The sequence below is a fragment of the Eretmochelys imbricata genome, chromosome 2 (genome assembly GCF_965152235.1).
Source record: "Eretmochelys imbricata isolate rEreImb1 chromosome 2, rEreImb1.hap1, whole genome shotgun sequence".
NCBI classification, from domain to species: domain Eukaryota; kingdom Metazoa; phylum Chordata; order Testudines; family Cheloniidae; genus Eretmochelys; species Eretmochelys imbricata.
In genome coordinates this window covers 42000183-42007049 of record NC_135573.1, presented here as the reverse complement: position 1 = coordinate 42007049, position 6867 = coordinate 42000183, and the positions used below count along the sequence as shown (strand labels likewise).

General features: G+C 42.5%; 1 pseudogene; it reads right to left on the bottom strand.

Annotated features, from left to right (window-relative positions):
* Positions 1-3792: 3792 nt before the first annotated feature.
* LOC144260320 (elongation factor 1-beta pseudogene) lies at positions 3793-4522 on the bottom strand (annotated as a pseudogene).
* Positions 4523-6867: the final 2345 nt, after the last annotated feature.

The window sequence follows — 6867 nt, the reverse complement described above, 5'->3', positions numbered from 1 at the left end:
ATATTAGATTTCATTACATCAGTATATGACTTAGTAGTAAATTCTCCTGATGGTCATAAACCTCTCAGGTGTTGTCATCTGAAAAATGAAATAAATAATAATAACAAAAAAAAAAAAGACAAAGCCAGGATATTTCTAGCAGTGCCTTGTAAGGTTATGGTATAGACCCATCTAGTGTCAGGGTGAAGAACTGGTATATAACAGGACGCAGCAATGTTAGGCATAACAGCACATTTGTATAGTTGGGTTTTTGTTTTGTTTTTTTGGATGTTCATGTTTAATATTAGGATTAAATAGTTCTACAAATTAAAGATGATGATGGTAGGCTGATAATATCCAGAGCTATAAATTATTAATTGGTGTATTCCTGATAATTAATCTATTCTTCGTGATTTCTGCATTTTAAAATATCTGCTGCAGCTTGAACTGTTGTTCAGCTCGTAAATTCTGAAGTTTAAAGAGACCTTGGAATGCCATGATAAGCACAGACTGGCGTCAGCAGGTCCTCAGTTCCAATCCTACTTCAGCCATTAACTTGCTGCTTGGACTTAAGCAAGTCACTTCATCTTTCTTGTCTCAGTTTCCCCTGCTGTGAAATGAGCATCTTACCCACCTACCACTTAATTGGTTGATCTCAGGACATTGTTTTGAACGTGTATAGTGTTTAATGCTGAGTATTAAGTTTTGATGTCTAATTAAGGAACTAATGAACTTCAATGCTTTATTGACCTCACCTTTCTGAAGTCTGCTCATTAAAGCTGTAGCATGCTATTTATGTTTCACTACATATCTGCTTTCTCATTCAATGTTTTCATTTACTCTTTGAGGTTTGTTTCTTTATGGGTGCCCTATGCAAGACTGATTACTCCCTTTCCCCTACTAACCCATCCAACACAGCAATCCAAACCATCTAATTTTTTCTTCCAGCATGGCCCCTCTTTCAGTGCTCGGTCATACACAGCAGGGGTCTTCATGTTCAACATATACAGAACAGTCCTTTGCAGCAACCTCTAACAAGTCGTCACCCCAGAGAGTGGAAAAGCTTCTGGGGCATTCATGGGAGGTGAAGACACCTGTTGTACAGGACTGAACAGAAACAGGGACACCATTTCAGGGATGGGGAACTGGGTAAGAACAATCTCTATCAGAGAATCAGTGCTGAGGTGTTGATTGCTGCCGAGTCATTACAGTAAATCCAGTGAGAGGTAACGAGATACCCTATTTAGTCCTTCACTGACTGGATCTATACTCCAGGGCATTAATCATTTTGTAGGTTTAACTGGTGAATCTTCTTTGATTTTCCCCGAAGACTTTATACATTAATTTCCCTGAAAGTGTGATTCCCTTCTCCCATTTAACAGCATATCATTACGCTGCGGTACCAAGTGACAGCTGTTACATGTCTAAGGGTATGGAGATTCTAAGGCAGATTCTGATCTCAATTACCTGTGTGTAATTTTATTTCTTTTGCTGCTTGGGGGATTATCCATCAGATTTCTTATATGCATTTGTAGTGCTTTAGAAGTAATGTTCAACAAAAACCCCATTGGATAATTTATTGATGGCAATGTGATAGGGCCTTTCCCTGGAGCACCCTCCTGCTGCAGGCCACTGCAGGACAGATGCAGCTGCCTCAGACTCCCCAGAAATAGTCCAAAGTATCTTCCCAAGTATAATTAGAGCCCTGGGGGGTTCACTTATTACAAGAGTCCTGTGCACATATGTCATAACAAAAGTCCCACAGCCACAGTCCAGAATTCCACCAGCATAATCCAAACAGAGCATGCAACATAGAGCCCAGCACTGTCCTCCTACAAGGACAGTTCTCTAGCTCCCAGCTGAGAGAGCGAGCAGGCATCTCCCTTTGCTGCTCTCAGCCTTCAGCCCTCTCGAGTCTTGGCTCTCTAGCTCAGGAAGATCAGCAGACTAGCCCCTCCCTTGGCTTCCTAGCTCTCAGCCCTTTGCAGCCTCCCAGCTCTCACTTGGACTCAGAAAGGTCAGCAGGCCAACCAGCCCCTCTGCTGGCTTCCTGATAACATCTCTGACTTTCCAGGGAGAGCTACAGAGCGTTTTCTGTCCTCTGACACATTCCCCAGAGTTCTCCTCACGTTTCCTGACTAATTCTCACCAGAACTCCTCCCTGCCTGGGTCTCTCCCTGACCTTTTATAGCCCTCAGGTGCTGCCCCACCCTCTTAATTGGCCAAAGTGGGAACACCTGCTCTGGCACAGAACCTGCTTCATTTATTAGGGGCTAGCACTCTGAGACAGGCTTTGTTACTACTACCCTGCAAGCTTTTAAGCTGTTGGATAGAGGACACTGTAACACACTTTTCCTTTTCAACTAAACTCTTGTGAGAGAGATTGTGACATAACAGGACATTTTAAAATAGAAAAAGGCCATAGTTGCTGAGTCTATGGGAGATGTCCAGCAGCAGAAGGTCCATGGAGAGGGGAGCAGCCAATTAAACAACCCATGAGACACACTGATCCAAACTCCTGTAGGCAGAAAACAGCCACAACCTCCCCTCCTTCTAGGAAACATGCTGGAGTCTAGAACCACTACAAAATTTGGCTGTGCAGTAGCCTGGGGCCATGCAAGGACTTTGCAATCACTGACAGGAGGGCTCTGACGAGGCCTGACTAATCCAACACTGCTCTCCACTCTTAAAAATCCAGAGGAAGGATGGCAGCACCTGACATCTGTTGGGCAGAATGCAGAGAAAAGAATGGGGGAAAAAAACAGACACCACCTTGTGCTAGGTGAGGTGAATGTGGGCCATTGTGTGTATAAATGCCAAAATACGTCCACAAACAATAACAAAGGGAACAGTAGCTGCTGTATAAGATCATTGGTCTTCTGAATTAAACACTATTTTATCCTAAAATCACAAAAGCAAGTGAGATGCACGTGGGGAGGGGGAACCCTCCCAACATCTATGGTTCTGGATGCAGCCTCATGCTCTGATGTGTCTGTTGTTACAAATCAGCATCCCTGGATAGAGGTGACAGCATCAATAAATCTCTAAAATATGGTCCCTGCCTCTCCCCCTGTAGCTGCTCAGCTTTTTCAGGGACCAGACCAGTTTTGTACGAGCCTGTCTAGCCATGATGAATGTGACACATTTTGAGGCAAGCACACTACACATTCTCAGTTCAGACAGGTAGTCTGGCTTCTGAACCTAGCCTTGCCTGAGTAATAGTCACAAAATTAGGGCCTGGTTCTTTACCAATGAAATCAAGGAATTTTCTCCCTACATCTGGCTCCCAAGAGGGATGCTTGCTGCTAACTCAAGCCCAAGTTCAGTAACTTTCCAGGATCTTCAGGCTTTTCATTAACTGAAGAAAACCAGCCACATTCAGCATAGAAGCTTCACATCTGTCTGAGAATTGAGTTCCATTATGGAACTTGTTTTAAAAAATGCTGCCACCAAAACTGGAGGTTCTGCCAACAGAAGAACTCGAAAGTGCCCTGAAGAGAGCTGAGTTTGGGATGCTGAACAGCAAAGGGCTTTTGCCTTGTTTCTGGACTGCAAGCACCGAGCTTGTAGTTTGCAACAGGAGTGGAGAGTTTTTACTACTTCCCAGGACTGGGCCCGCTCTCAGTGAAAAAAATGTTAATTAAGGGCCTCATTTGAGAGGCTTTAGGAGGGCTGTGTGCTATTTGAGATTGGGGGAGGAAAGGAGGTGAAGATTTCTGTCTACCATTATGATATTGGGCCCAAGGCTCAGCTATGCAGAGTTTGCTCTAGCTTTGCATTACTCAAGGATTGCCTCGGCTGCTATTTTTTTTTTTTTTTTTAAAGCTTTCAAGTACTTTTAGTCCAGATGTAGCAGGGTTTAGATCTTGTTGAAAGCAGCTACATCCATTGATTGTACATAATCTTCAAAGGTTGTTATACTCTCTTCTAACATATCTGCACCAACTTTATCATCTTCAACTACATACTGAATTTGAAGCTTCTTGATACTATAGCCAATTGGAACCAGCTTGGAAGATCCCCAGACTAAGCCATCTGCCTGAATGCTTTGGACTCCTCCAATTTGGCCACGTCTGTCTCATCATCCCAGGGTTTTACATCCAGTAAGGTGGATGATTTGGCAATAAGAGTTGGGTTTTTGGACTTCAGATTCATATTGAGCAAGACGCTCGTCTCTCAGTCTCTTGGATTCTTCACTTTCCTCCTCATCATCAGATCTAAAGAGATCCATGTCATCATCATCTTTGCTATCTGTGGTTGCACCTGTGGAGTCTTCCACATCAGCAGGACCATATTTCCCCAAAGCCTTCTTTACTCCTGGCAAACTTGCCTTTTGCTTTTCATATGACTTCATGTGATTGTCCCAGTGGAGAGCGTGGAACAAGTCAGCAGGAGGCGGCGCAGACACTGCTTCAAAAACAGCAATGTCAGCCTGAGAGGGCACATACCCCTCGATGTAGCTCTTGTTGGCCAGGAAGTCGTTGAGGAGTTGGAGGCCGGCAGCGGACCCGAGGTCCCCAAAGCCCATGATGATGGCAGCAGTGCGGCACACAGACAAACCGACCCTTGCAAGGCAAAGGATTCAGCCCATGATCTCTCTCTAGAGTGCCTGAAGCTTGAGTGATGGAACCTGTAGGACAACAGAAACCAATACCTATCTAGAGAGAAAATACTTTAAGTAGGAATATATTTATCACATTAATATTTAGCGCAGGCTTAGATCTTGTTGGGCATAAGTAAACCTGCATATAGCTTGATTTGAGCGTGAGGTTAAACTGTAAACAAGGTGTAACAGGCTGTGTGCTGGATGGTGTTTTTGGGCTAGTTGAGAAAAGCAGAAACACCCTGAACTGATAAGCTTGAAGTACAGACAGGGGAAGGATGTAAGTGATTGGTCCTTACACTCGCCATACAATGTCCAAACCAATTATATTCAAGTATAGATATTAGTAGCTAGGAAAGATGTATATAAACTATGTAGTGTGAGACATGATGTGGAATTATGGTGGTATTACCCAGTACCTATTGCCCCATGTCTGGGCCTGGGCCCTGTGGGCCTAGAGCTGTTACATACATAACAAAGTAACATGAATGATGAGTGGGCATCAGATGCAGTTTTTGGATCCCAGAGAATTAGCCGAACTGTTTTCCCAGAACTTGACAAGGTGTTCTGTATAAACCACACAGAAAAGGCCTCAAAGGGGAATCCCAACATTCAGCAGCTCCATTAGGACAACCATGGATATTTTATCAAAAATTCCTTGGGGGTTTATCTCTGTTTTAGTTTTCATTAGGGTGGAAGTTGGATTTAAAACAAACATTTGTTTCTAGTTACAGAGCAGTTTAAAATAATCCATTGTTTCTGGCTTTGCTGTTTCAAAATTTAGTTAAAGAAATTAATACGAGGACTTCAAGTGATGGGCAAGATGACTTAAGAGGAGCGTGAAAATTGAATTCAAGTCAAATACCATTAAACTGCAGAACAGCATTAACTTAGACCATCTTAAATCGACACAAACAATTTAATTGCAAGAAAATGAGAAACAAAACCAACCACCTGTGAACACTTTAAGTTACTTGCCCAGGATTTCATAGCAACTCTGTAGCACAGGTAGGGATAGAATCCAATTTGCCAGGCCATTCAACTGGCTTAACCTCAGGATCAGCCTCTCTCTTCCTGTAATCCCCTACCTCATTCTCTACACACCTTCCAACTTCTACAATGAATAAGGCAAGGGTCCTGCAGACAGCAGCCTCATCATTACACAACCATGATTCATCTCCAGAACTCCGAGCCTGAGCACTAGGATCTTGTGGAAAAATGGTATTTGATCATGCGATTGAAGATTGTGTAATACACACAAGGGGGCTGGACTAAGGTTTCAGGGCAACCATAAAACTGACTAACTTTTGAATGCTTGACTTTGCAACCTTAGTATTCTTTAATTTTTTTTAAATGTAATTTCCTAATTTTAAAACAAAAACTGAAAAACCCCAAATGTCCTCCTGTAGAGCCATATTGATCCCTATCTTGGATCATCAGCAGCACAGACCTCTACACTTGAGCTAAGAGTAACTGGCAGCATTAGTAGGCTGTTTTCCTCTGTGTGGACTACACATTAGATTTCAAGAAACAGATTACTACTGGGTTTCTCAGTTGTTTATTAAGTGCAGAGGAACAGACAAGAATTCTGGGTTCAATTCCAGGTTTTGGAGAAGAGTGTCTTTAATGGCTAAAGACCCTTCTGCTTCTAGGCTCCCACTGTCAGTTCCCCACCCCCCTTCAGCACCTGTTCTGTATCCTGCCTCCACCCCCTTCCTCCCAGCAGCTCATAACTTGGCCAAATTTACACAAATTTTTATGGACACAGCACAAAAGCACAACCCTCATAGCACTGCAATACCTTTGCCAAATTTCAAATCATTCCTCCACAACATGAAGGTAGTAGAGGTTCTCAACTAAATGACTAGAAGAATTTTAAACATGGGCAGAATGCATTTTTTCCCTCAAACGTCACAAACAGCTGAACCATTTTAGGCTGAAGTATGTGAAAATTTCAGCTGAGGCAGACATACATAATGGAAAATTTCAGCCCAATGGATTAGTTTAACAAAGTAATAAGCAACTGAAAACAGGTTTATAATGGAAAGTCAATCTAGCAATGAATAGTACAACCACCTATGCTTAATTTGGTTTCCTCCCTGCCACTCCCCCAGCACAGAACTTTAAATGCTATTTGGCAAAGAAAATTGAATTTATACTTTGCTTCATTGTTTTAAGGCAGTTCAAAAGGCTTCTTAAGTTTTTTACAATACAAGTGTAGATTTTGTGAATGCTGCAGACATTTATTTAAAAAGTCAGTGATTTCAAGTGTCCATTTTTAGGAT